The following is a 13,802-nucleotide window of genomic DNA, read 5'->3' as shown; positions in this document are numbered from 1 at the left end:
GAAAAGGCCTATATTGCGTTGAAACAACCCATTAAACCGCGTCTCCGTACCTACAAAATATTAAAACGTGCGCAATTTTTGCAGTGCAGTTGCGTGGGGCTGCTTCAAGGTTTGTATAGAAAGGGGAGGAATTGTCAGACACAAACGCATTTTGTTATGATTACCTTGCATGCCTGCACTGGTGGGCCCCTCGATTCTCAAGTCGTGTGCCGGCTGGCGAAGAGATTGCAAATCGCCATATTGAATTCGGTGCTGCTCGAAAACAGAAGACACGTGTAGAGTAAAATTTGCCGTTTTTGTGGAAATTTCGGAAAATAATTATTGAAAACTAGCACAAATTGGATGCTAGTAGTGTTTCGTGTTCCGGGAAAGTGAAAATGTAAGTATTCCCTGGGATTAATGGGGATTTTCAACCGAATCAAAGTGGTGACGATTTGATAACCTGAGCCTCTGAAAGTGAGAGAAGAAAAATATTCGGTGAAGACGAATGTGCCTTTTTCTTGTGTCAGTGCATGTGGAAAATTTTACAGAGGCGTTGGATTCGGACGGACAGATTGAATTCCGTCCAAGATGCGGATGCCGACATGTTTGTTATGAATCTTTTACAAGTGGTTGAAAATCTGCCGGATTAGCCTTTTTGTGATAAGTGATTCCGACAGGTTGAATTACATCTAAACAATAACTTATAAATTGGTTTGATTTCGACTAAGTGTTTTACGACATATGCAACCAAAAGTTTGTGAAGAACATTATTGGATTTATTTTAATTTTCAAGGAACTTTTATTAAAAGTCGTAGCCACGCAGGATAAAGTGGTAAGTGTTGTATATCGTTATCAATATAGGAAAACAATTTCACAACGTATTGTCCAAACCGGAACATTCAAATATTGGTTTCATAAAAACGACGTGCTGTCGCGAAGCTGTGTTAAAAATAATTCAGGGAAAAAGGCGGAAAAAACTAAAATAAAGTGCACACAGACCACAACGACACGTTTTCAACTCGTTTTGTTCGATTGGTCAGTGCTACGCATCGATGTAAAATAAATACGTCCATCCAATGCATCATAATCATTCACATCTATCCCAACACGCTCATTCAGATCTACTCAAAAGTGAGTAGATTTCGACTCACTTCGGAACAAAGTGGAACTGCTCAAAAGTGAGTAACACCATCGTTACTCACTTTAGAGTAACATTGTCAAATCAAGACCAACAATTGAAAAGGCCTCAAGTCCAAAATGTAAACAAATCGGGTTTCTGCTGGTTTAAGTGTATAAGAGCCTGTTCTTACTGTAACATGCAATAGTCATGCAAAAATATGCATGAAAGTTGAAAAAATATCATTTTTCTAAAAGGCCCCATCTCATTTCCCGATAATTAGGATATTAATCGCAAATGCGGCCTTTTCCCAAAAAGGCCCCATTTCTATATTTACTTGAAACCGAGTTGAGGCCTATTAAACAAACATCAAAATTGCAACTAAAATTACGAAAAATGTTTCAAATTTACTGAGCAGATACAAGTTATACTTCAGCCGCTCCGCTCCATGTATTATTTTATACAGCGATAGTCTCAACGGCGAACATAATCAAATTTTCCGTCGGGTTCCTGTGGAGTGATGTATTTTGTATCGTACTACCTAATAATACCTATGTCAGCATGTCTGCACTTCACGACTTATTGATAACAACACGATTTCGTTACAATTGCATGAAACATAACGTTCAATTGAAATATTACTTCAATTGAACAAATATTTCCATATAATTGCTCGACGACACTCTCGCTTAGCACATCCATTATGTTTATCGATGACGATGATTGAATAAATCACACATTTAATCGACCGCACGAATCTTCTCTTGCTGCAGAGATCCCATGTACCTTGCTTTACCACGTAACACTCTTCTACACTTCAATTATCGTATTTTATCATGAATTTTGAATGATTTTCAAAAGGCCACATCTGAAGATGATGAAAAAACAAGCCACAACTAGAAGGCCTCAACACATTTTAGAGTAAACAAAGGCGTCAACTCACAGGCCTCATCAGCGTCGGCCGGCGTCTATGGGCACAAATGAAAAGGGCTGCACAGCTTTTGGTGAAATAAAAGCCTCATTTCCTTTGACTCGTTTTTTTAGCAGGATTTTTTGCTGAAATGATAGTAATTAATATTCATAGCTATAAATCAGTTCATCCATCGACTTTCTGGACGATAAAATAACATAAAATGCTTAAATTCATAATATAAATTTAATTTATTGTTTGACAAAACAAGATTGCATTTTTCTCATTGTTTACTTTTTGGAGATGAGGCCTTTTGAATTGTTAGTCTTGAAATGTCAATATGGGAGTAACACTTACTCACTTCGTTTAATCTGAAATTTGCGAAAGTGAGTAGATGTCACTCACTTCAGGAAATAATATTTTTGGAAATAAATGTATTATGTTATTCATAAAATCAGAAGAAATATACAAAGAGCATAACATTTATTCATGATCTCTTACATAACTATATGAATAATACATGCTAACACTAGGTTGAGAAGCAGGCTCTGTCCCAGTGAGGAGAAGCATTTTCTTATATTTCTTTTTGAATTTGCCTCATATTTTGCACATTCGTTACTACGTAGATATACAACTAAGATGTATGCAAGAATTATCGAAATCTATCCATAATTCGTAGAGCTACAAATCCTCAAATTTGAAGAATGTTGAAATTATGTAAAACGACACACCGCAATTTATAAGCTGCCGTTCAATTGATTCATGTGAAAATCTATCATGTCCGCTCTGTTACTGATCACACATAGTTGTAGAAAACTTTGGCGAATAACTCGCTACACACACGTCGACGTAACAAAGTATTTCAGTATTGAATATGACATTTCCAAGCAACAGAGTAGTGGGGAAAAAGTTTCTTTTTTTATTTTTCTAGCTCAATTCAAAACAAATGTCTTAGATGTTATGGTGATTTTAATGTTGTTATTAAAGCAAGAGACTTTCACGCAAAAATATGATAGGAAACAATTACCGACTATTTGTTGTTTTTAGACGAGAAAATCATAATTTTCGGTCGAACTTTCATAGCATGGAACAAAGAAAAAACAAAAAAAAGCAAAAGTTTCACCGGAAGAAAATGCAAGTTGCCTAAAGTCAACATATTATCTCTGAATTTAGCGAAATTTGCATGAACATGCGAAAAAAAAAACAATTTCACGTTTTCATTAGTTGTACGGAAAACTGCTATTTTTTTTGTGCAAGCATAAGTTTATGGCTGGTATAAAGTATGCCTTTCATAAAAGTATCAATATTTTGTGTTTCAGTCTTTTGCCCCACACGAGATTCGAAATCTTGCCCCACCGATGGGGCGAAAGTTCGTTTAGGGCAATCAATTTTAAATTTTTTATAACTAAAACAGGAAGTCTACTACCTGGAAAAAACCTAGAACTATCAGGGAAATTACATTCAACCTGGAATTCTCAGGGAATTTCGGCTGCACTCAGGAAAATTATTTTAAAGCAGTAGCACAGTCACCCCACAGTTATGGATAGCACACAGATTTGGATCAGAGTTGAATTAAACGGAGAATACCTCATCAAATAGAGTTGCACTTACGCAGAACACAGTTTACTTACGTGAACCATAAATGTACACGGGTAGAAATCAGAATCCAAAAACAAGATTATGGCTCATGATATCATGATTTCAGCGTGTTTTCGTCTTATGAAAATACACCATGATTTGGACTCATGATATCATGAGTCAGATTGCCGTAACGCAACACACACGTTAGGTTTTTGTAGCTGATTGTTCGGAATCAGGATTCAAATGCCAAAAATGCTGAGTCGCGCATCCGTTTATGATCGACAAAATAAAAAAAAAGTTGAAAATAGCATACACTGAGATTCGAGCCAAGAACCTTCGGATTGTAAGCCACGTACTCTACCACTCAACCGCTTCGTCATCTTGAATTAAGAGTGATCGATACGAATGAGATGAAGCAAAGTGCGCCGCTTAGTGCTTTCACACTGGATGTTACGCTTATGAGGAATCATGAGTATGACTCCAGGAACCATGATTTGTGATCCTGATATTATGACCTAACCAATTTATGAATTTCATGATTTGTAAATCATGGTGTGGGGATCAGATTTTTATCCGTGTATGCAGCATCGCAATCAATTATAACATGCTTAAGCACATTTTTTTCCGTCGCATGGGCTGATTGTTTCGAAATACGTATTATTGATAGTGTTTTGGTTACTTCGAGCATTGAGTAACATCCAGGTTATTGTAATAAATCTAAATCATTTCCAAATTACTATGGCACAAGGATTCAGTTTTTCTCGAGTTCATGGAGAATAGAAAAAGTTTCAAAGCTATTTTTCCTCTTCTATTTTAAATTCTCGATTCTGACAGGAATGGATTACCTGATTTGCTCTTGTCCACAGTTGATCAGCAGAAGTTTTCTCATTTTATTTTGTATGGGGAAATGCATCTAACTTCAAAAATCTTGTGAATGGAAGCTTCAATCGAAAAAATATTTGGTAGGCGTAATAGCCACCATCATCATGCACAACCGGTGCTAAATATGTTTTCGAAAATAATTCCCAAATTTAAGAAATAATTCGTTAGATGCTTTTCGCCATACAAATATTTTTCGCGTTACCTTTTAGCGATTTTTCATGCATAGACACTAGCGCATGTGCGTTACTATGTGGCGAGTAGCGAATCAGGGCATGCATGTAACCCATTGGGTCCTAAAATGTTTTAATGAATTCTTGCTTTTATTTAATAATACCAAAGAGCCTGTTTTGCAACTATTTTAGCAATTTTTCCAGCTTAAATAACGACTATCCAGCTTTTTAAATGCGCTAATGGCTGCCGTGAATGGCCTCGCTTTCTGGTAGGGATAAGTCGATTTGACGTTTGGCTTGGGTCGTTTTACATTGAACGGACCCAAGCCAAATGTCATATCGACTGATCCCTACCAGAAAGCGAGGTTGTTCGCGGCAGCCATTAGCGCTCGTAAAAAGCTGGATAACATATTAAAAAAGTGGTTTAAAAATGGTTCCAAATATGAACCTTGACACTTTTGATCATGTTTGACGTTCACTTTGTCGGCAAAAATTCCACAAAGGTTTTGGGGAAATCGCAGTAGCCAGCGCGCGCGAACGGATGTGTCGGAAATTGATCTGTCACGTTTTTTTCGTCTCCGCAAGTTTTCAGATTCAGCTGGTGTAGTTTTTGAAGAAAAAGTGTAGCGAAAAAAAAACGGTTTATTCTGCACGCGTTCTGCTGGGCTAAGCTTCGTTAAAGCCCAAGCAAGAGGTGGAGATGCATCGAAGCCGTACCTCAAATTTTCAGGAGGACAACTCTGGAGAGCCGGACAGCGGATCGTGCTGAGGGCTTGGTCGAATGGTACTCGCTGGTGGTAACCAATCGATCACGTTCTCAGCTTGAAGCGCTGTCTGATTCTCTAGATTTGTGCTCTTGAGGGTTTGAGTTTTGGCTTCGTTTCATCTTTACCAGAAAAATCGTTAACTTTTTGCGTCGACACGTCGCCAGACTTTTTTTCTCGTCTCGTTTTAGTTCGTACGCGTTCTAAGTGCAATCGAGCTCTAGTTTTCGCGTCGCCGGAGTGATATTTTGCTATTATGAAATGAGTATGCTGATTAAAGTAGCTACAGTAGCTCACGAGGGACGAATGTCCTTCGGGTTAAAGTCCCTCCCAAACAACAACAACAACAACAGCAGCTCAATCAAGGATGGATGATCAACTTGGTGAGCTCGTTTTATGCTTTTATTTTAAATTTACAATATATTATGAAACGCATTTCTTTCATGACAACAGTGGGAATGTTACTTGAATGAATTGATTTAACAAAATATGAACAGTTCGTCACTGTAAGTGTCGGCGTAGACACTTGTACATTAACATTGAAACCCCATACTTTTCCTTTTACCTGTTTTTTTTTTCAATACAAAAATAATCTTTGAATGGTTCGACGTTAAAAGTGTCGACTAACCGTATGTTGACGTTGTCGTCAGAGTACTGATAGGTGATTTTTTGAACTTAGGTTGCATGAATCGCATCACTTACCAAGGTGAATCCTGGAAATACATCCAAAATTTGAGTTTAAAAGAAGGGGTGTGACAACAATTCAAAAACCGTAAAAAATGTTTTTTGGACTTAAATCAACGAAAACCATTTAAAAATTCATCAAACATGTGTTTCTAGCCTAAACTTAAGCGTTTGGAACTAAAATTGGGACAGGGCTCTAGGGTCTAGGACCCTATTCTACAAAAACGTTCATAAGTTTAGTAACCATTTAGAAACGCTAAACAATCTTCCTTTATCATCGTAAATTTATTCGCGAATTCTTTCTGAAATTTGCAAAAACAATTTTTTTTTGGGAATTTGTTACGCAACTCTGGCAAATGAAACAGCTTCAATGAATTTCGACGATTAAGTTCGGTTTGGTGTTAACATTTTTTTTCCATAATTACTTTCTTTCAGATATGACGAATTTTGAATTTCCAGGAGATTTTCTCTACTGACTGGAGTCAGTCAGTCAAGATTTGAAGTACAGTCAACTATCCATAACTCGATATTGAAGGGACCATTGAGGTTGTAGTTATGAAGTCACTTTTTAGTCACTATTAGGTCACTTTTGTTGGTAATTTTGGTCACTAAAGTCACTATTATTTTGCTGTCTGACCGCTACCTGCCCTTTTTGCGAAAAGGAGGATCGATAACATAAATTGCTTATGTCAGTTAAGCCCTTATGAAGGAAAACGATATGTTTCCCTACTAAGGAGTTAATGAAAAGTGGAGAAGATTGCTGATATCACTTTATAAATGAATATAATTTTCTTCAATTAGGGTGCCTAAGCAAAAAAAAAAAAATAATTAAAAACCAAAAGCCTTAACAGAGATCTTTTGGCGTCAACAAAAAGATTTAAACCTTTACTATATGGGAAAAATATTAAAGAGTGATAAAATTATGTTTTGATCATAAAATCGCTTGAACCACTATTGTACACGTCTTTCAATAGTTGCCGTTCAGGAATGATACAAGGAGTTTTATACAAAATAGTTGATTTTTCCCTCGGAGCAGCAACTAAAATCATTCGAATGAAGCATAAAGATCATATCTGGAACATTTCTCGATTACTTTTTCAAATCGACGTAAGTAACTTTTATACGGTTTTGAGAAAATTCATTAGGAAAAATCAAAATCTATCTTCTAAAACTGTTTTAAAATGAATCACCTTTTTAACATTTTTTGCCGTGTACTTCGCTCAAATTTTGCATACACTCAGCTCACGTTCAAAAACTAGGTAGTTTCTATTATTTTCCACAAAAATAATTATAAGAAAATGATAAGCCGTTTCATTCAGTTACTTTCGTCATTTTTCTACCAGTGTAAAATCGGCTCAAGTAGTGTTTTGTTTTGATTCGTGGTTAAGTCACTTTGTCTCTCCATACAGCGGGGCGGCGAAAGTAGTGGTTAGGTTGCGAAAGTTGAAAATGTTGCTTTCGTCGTTTTGTAAATCCGGAAATTAAACGTTTTAAAAGTGAAAAGTTGAGTTGGTACAGAGCGGTACGTATAGATTTCCGCCTGCTTAACACGTAGGATCGATAAAGTAAGTTTGTATACTTTTTTGACTTGAGTCTGTATGAATAAGTTTTCGAGATTTCTTCATTTTTGTACATCTATTTAAAAAAAAACTGCTTCCGTCAGTGGATCTACTTCTGGAACACGATAGCAACTAGTGGTGCCAGAGATCATTTCTTTTGCGAAAACTTAATTGTTTATACGATTTATTGTTGAATTTAAAACTTAAATTTGGCAAATCGACTCAACTAGAGGCGATCTACCCACCAAAAATAGTGCATGCCGTTTTTATCAAAATATATAAGTTTTATTCCATAGTCCTATGTACTTATATTACATTACAAACTTTGAAACCGGCATCCTACCCTTTGATTTTGATAACTATTGGACCATATCCACCGGTCATTAAAAACAATCATCAACTTATAGGCACCACCACTTTTCAATTAGCTCATTGCACCTCACTAGGAGGCTCTATTGAGATGGAATAGCTCAATAGTCAGAATTTGAATAAAACTTATTTGCGAACAATCTTTTTAAATGATAAAGAGTCACTCTACGACCATCGATAGCTTCGTTGCAACGATTGAAATGCTACCTTATAACTGAATATTTGGTATTGGATTTGCTCCAAATAAATCGCACATGGTACAAAAACAAAAAAAAAACATCACCAATACTGCCCCAATACAGTTCGAGAGACCGGTAGGGGTATGACACACACAGACCGACTAGCGAATAACTATAATAATATCGTCATTTAGCGCTTGTTGGTTGGGTGCCTGAGTTTTTTGTCCGTCTGTCCGGTCCGGTCGGTTTCGAGTTCGAGAGCCAAGTGCGAGAAAGATTATATCCCTTTCTAATTTCGGACCAATAATGCGTCTGATGTAGAGAGATTCAGCACGGTAGAAGTTACCGCGAGGAGTGTTTCGAAAGTTTGTCATTATATTGGACGAAAGGAACTTCACGCTTTACCGCATGGCAGATGGTATCAGAAAGAGTGATTTTTCTCGAACGTGCATCAATACACATTGAGGAAATGGTCTTCGTCGCATTTTATTTTTGTTATTGATCACTACGTGGAGTGTGTTTTGTAGTGTGAATTATATAATCCTTGAACTATGTTGTGTTTATCAAATTTGTATAACAGTTAATACCATATAAAAAACATAGAATCCTTGTAGCATCTTCAGCCAATAGAAGTGAGTGTTTTTCGTTTAATTCCTTTGCGATAATAATAGTTTGGGCTCCATCAAGTGGTAGTAGTTCACCGGTGATGCAGTCAATGGATATGAATATTTGTGTAAGTCACGTTTGGTGAGCTGGTATCGTGTTGTCTGCGCAATGTGTGAACCAACGTAGTCATTCGGTGAAAAATATAGGGGATAGGTGTTGTTATTTGTTCGCGTACCCAACGGGACATAACACGTATACAAAATATGTATTATTTTTTAAGCTGGAGAAATCTTTCAGTTAATATTTGTGGAAGTGCTCATAAGAACACTAAGTCTTGTAGCAGACTTTGTCCCACGCCAGAAAGCAGAATGACGCTTGGCGGGGTGGCTGAGTGTTGTTCTGCTGAGAGATGTTATACACTGGAGCAAAAAAAACAATAATTTCTTAAGGAATAATTATGATTTGGCGTCACAACGATCATTGTTGAAATTTTTAAGTTTTACTTAAGATTTTGGTGAAGAATTTCAGTAATAAATTTCCTAAGTCAATCGATGAAATTCGGTGCTAAACACAATGATAATAACTTAATTCGAATTATCAATCGATAATATTGTTCGCCTTTTATTTCAGGCGTGCTCAAAAATTGGCATGTTTTGATAACATGTGATCTGTTTTCGATTAACTTGTAGCCAACATCGAAAGCGGAGTACACTGCCCACACTATTATGGGTCACCTTGTCACGATTATTAGTCACTCTGTTCCACACACATTTCAAATGGAAATGACCCATAATAGTGGGTGACCCATTATAGTGTAACCACTGTAGTTCTTCTAGCGATTGCTATGAAATTTATTTCAAGTAATTGTTGTTAAAGAATTCAAAGCTCTCACTTATGAAACTTATGATCCTATTTTCGAAATGTTTAAGCGTGCAATGAAACCATAATTTGGCTGGTTCATAAGTCTTGATTTATGGAAAACCTAAGTATTTTTGCCTCAGTGTATGTTAGACCCGTATTTTAACCTTTCGGTCGTCGCGCGAATTTTTGTAACGCGAGTAGTCGCGCGTTGTACTTTGTACAACACCCTTGGTTTTGCGAATATCCCAGGAGTCTGACCACTTAGAAAGATGACGTCTTCGGCAAAATTGTTTAGTAGCTTAAGGGCTATTATTATTATAGCCAAGAAATTCGGGGTATTGCCGCTAAACGGCGCTAGTGAGCATGAAACTTTTGTTTTTCAGATCTCATGATCCTGAGCACTTAGAAAGATGACGTCTTCGGCAAAGTTGTTTGGTAACTCAAGGACTATCATTGTTTGAGCTAGTTGATTCAAAATTTTGCCATTAGGCGGCGCTAGTGAGCATAAAACATTTGTTTCGCAAATATCTCAGGAGCCTGATCACTTAGAAAGATGGTGTCTTTGGCATAGTTGTTCAGTAGCTCAAATTCTTTCTTTGTTTAATCCTTAAAGTTCGAGATTTGGCAAAGTAATGATAGTCCCTGAGCTTCTGAACAACTTTGCCGGAGGTGCCTGTTTAAAAAGTTGAGATCCTGCTGTATCCGTAAAACAAAAATTTCATGCTCACTAGCGCCGCCTGGTGGAAAAATACCCTATTTCTTGTCTTAAATAATGATAGCCCTTGAGCTACTGAACTACTTTGTCGAAGACACTATCTTTCTAAGTGGTCAGGCTCCTGAGATATCTGCAAACAAAATGTTCATGCTCACTAGCGCCGTCTGTTGCCAAAATTTTGAATCAACTAGCTCGAAAAATGATAGTCCTTAACTTACTAAACAACTTTGCCGAAGACGACATCCTTCTAAAAAGTCAGGATCCTGAAATATCTGCAAAACAAAAGTAAAACTTCCATGCCCACTAGTGCCACCTAGCAGTCAAATTCTGAATTTAATGAGGTACCATCAGTTAGCGCTTCACCTACAGAACAAATGTAATAAAGACTCCAAGTTTCTATATTATCTGGATTTGAAGATATGACGATTTGAAACTATGGTTTCCTCGAAACGTACATAGTGCGTTCATTATTATGCGACTTCCATGTACATTTGTTGATTTTACCGTATTATAAAGGGCCATACTGTAAATAAAAACTGTCGAATATTGTTCTTAAGAAGATTCTTGGGGAATACATTTTGGTTTGGTGTCGCAAAATGATAGCATATAAATCACAACTGTTGTACAAAGTACAACAGCGCGACAGCCCGAAGGTTAAAAAAGGCCTTCTTGTATCGGTATGGGCGGTTCAAAAATTATTTTTTTATGCCCGTTCCTCCCCGGGGGACCTAATTAAGCTTCACTAGGTATAAGTTTTTGCAGGGGTTGGAAAAAATGAGAGTATTTCTCACTAATCGCTCTCTTTAATACTCATTATCCGCTGCACATCACGAGAGTCTGTTTGTCGTCTACTGTTACAGCTCTGATTATATCGGGAGGATAACAGTGCATGATAAAACCCATCTAAACAATCCCCAAACCTGGGGGCACTACTGTTATAGGATGCTCGGGAATTGTCTATCATGTCAGTGAACTAAAACTCGTATCCCTAAAGGTAAATAAGCGAGAAAATCGATTTGATCATTGCTCTCTCTTTGGGGCTCTCCTTCACGGCTGCTGTTTATCAAGCTTCTTACAACGTGCGAAATATGGACCGATACAGATGCGATGTTTTTCTTCGCTTGTTTTGATCGTGCCTGAAATCATTTGACAACGAATTCTGCAATGCCTGCTTTTTTGTTTCTCAACGGAAACTTTCAGTCTCTTCTCTATTGATTATGGAATCTTTAGATCAATAATGAAAGAGAATCATCGACTATAGCGCCATTTATGGAAATCGTATTTAGACCCGTTTTATTTTATATTTCTCGCATAACTTGTGATCTCGCCCTAACAGCCATTGGTAACCGAGTGTGTAGCTCCTTGATTCTCAGCAAATGAATGGCCCAGGATGAAAACTATCTCCACTGGGTGATAGGTGGGGAGATTTCTCCATCGTAGCCTAGTTGACTAACGTGTAAATCCATTCGTTTGTTCAGTAACAACAAGCTACAGACTCGGTTACCAATGGCTTTTAGGGCGAGATCACAGGTTATGCAAGATTTCCATACAAATTTAATAGGGCTGTCAGTTTACAGTACGGAGAAATGTGCCACTCAATTATTCCGCAAGTGAAAGTGACAATTCTTTCAAAAAGATATTCAGTTCTCCATCAAAATTAAATCAAGTTATTTGAATTCTTTCTTTATTATTTTATGCATATTTATAATAACTTAAAGTAAGTTGAATAAGATTTGGAGGCAAAATCGGCTCAGCACTCTACTGCTTGTTGTTTTTAGTTGCCGATATTTGTTGGAAATTATATGAAATATAGATTTTATGAAAGTCGAGTTAAAAACAATTAAAAGATCAGTCAGCCTCGGACTGCAAATCTCTTAATTAACGAAAGAATAGAATAAATAGAAAACCATAATTAAAGTTAGTTTTCATGGCATGGAGATTTCACTTTTGTATTTGGCAATCCTTTACCAACAATAGGGTCCTAAAGCCCTGTCCCAATTTTAGTGGCAAACGCTTAAGTATAGGTCAGTAACACATGTTTACTCAATTTTCTAATGTTTTCCGTTGGATTGAGTCCAAAAAACATTTTTTTATGTTTTTTTAGATTTTGTCACACCCCTTGGCTTAAACTCAAATTTTGGGTGTTGCTTTCTGTGTCCCTTTCGAAATGTCAGATAGGAACAACCCCAGTGTAAAAACTAAAACCCCTGTGGTGTTTTTGTCGACTAAGCGAACGTCAAACATGATCAAAAATGTCAAGGTTCATTTATGGACCCAATTTTTAAATTAAAGTTCAAACATGATATAGCCGTTATTTGAACGGGAAAAATTGCTAAAGTAGTTGCAGTAACATGCTCTTTCGTGTTATTGAATAAAAACAAGATTTCATTGAAAATTTTAGGACCCCATTCATGACCATAATCACTCATACTATATTCTGACCAGTAAATCAAATTGTCATTGGAACAAAACCATAACAAACAACAAAGCTAGCAAACGTTCGTTCCTACTTTTGCGGATACAATTGAAAGAAACATTGTCATGACAAACACAGAGGGTAACATTGTTGTAACCTTTTCAACTCGTGATTAATTAATCAGTTACTGCAAACTCAAAATCAAATTTGTTTTATGGTTGTTATTCGAAAATGTAGCAACGTTTACTAACAAGAAAAAAGTTCTCGGAAATTGCAACGCAAAGCCTAGAAAATAGCTACGCACGCGGTAAGCGATCTTTTCAAATTGTGATAAACTGTTGTTGCGGAATAGAATTGTCGTAACAAGAATAGGAAAGGATAATGTTTTTGTTGCAGCGTATTGGTTGACAATTGATTCACTGGTTCTGACATATTAGTGGCTTTTTGATTCCCGCGAAGAGTGTACCACTGTTGTTCGCATTCCTCTATTCACGCAGCTGTACGGTACCTATGTGGAAGAGAAAGAAACAAAAATATGACTGTATGTATGACCCATGTAGATGTTTTGGGGACTTTTAAAAATATTCCAAGTGACTGAATGAATGAAGGTGATACGGAAACGAAATTATTGCGTGGCATAAATTCGTCCCATGCGGTCGCATGTTTTGTTTGTAGTGACTGGCTACTAGGGTATCTAAGATCAACATTATACAACATTCGTTCTGTATTCCGACTGATAACTCGTTCCACCAAAAAAAAATGCATGGCCTTGATCGCAAGGTAGTAGACGTTTCGGCTAGCGAGTTAGAGCTATGTTGTCATGTATTAGAAGGACACATGATTTCTATTTTCGATCACGTTGTATTTCGAATCGGTGGCTATCTATAGTTAAAATGAGCAAAAAGCACACCACGCTAAACATAATTTCTATCTTCGGCTGCGGTTCTTTGCCGTGTCATGTGTTTTCAAACTGCGTCATTTGTAGGTACGGTCTTAGAGGAGACCAA

The 13,802-nt window shown here is 36.9% G+C and overlaps 1 protein-coding gene across 6 annotated transcripts in view; it reads left to right on the top strand.

Annotated features, from left to right (window-relative positions):
- The first annotated feature begins 219 nt into the window (after positions 1-219).
- The window catches only part of LOC5570614 (A-kinase anchor protein 1, mitochondrial), a 41,314-nt gene continuing 27,731 nt past the window's right edge, over positions 220-13,802 (top strand). For 3 of the 6 annotated variants that reach the window (XM_021850770.1, XM_021850776.1, XM_001659163.2), the window contains exon 1: positions 220-379. The gene's annotated coding sequence lies outside the window, so the exon portion shown is untranslated. The other 3 variants (XM_021850756.1, XM_021850762.1, XM_021850752.1) reach the window with 3 other exon arrangements.

Source organism: Aedes aegypti, chromosome 1, assembly GCF_002204515.2.
Source record: "Aedes aegypti strain LVP_AGWG chromosome 1, AaegL5.0 Primary Assembly, whole genome shotgun sequence".
NCBI lineage: Eukaryota > Metazoa > Arthropoda > Insecta > Diptera > Culicidae > Aedes > Aedes aegypti.
This window is presented reverse-complemented; position numbering and strand designations above follow the sequence as displayed.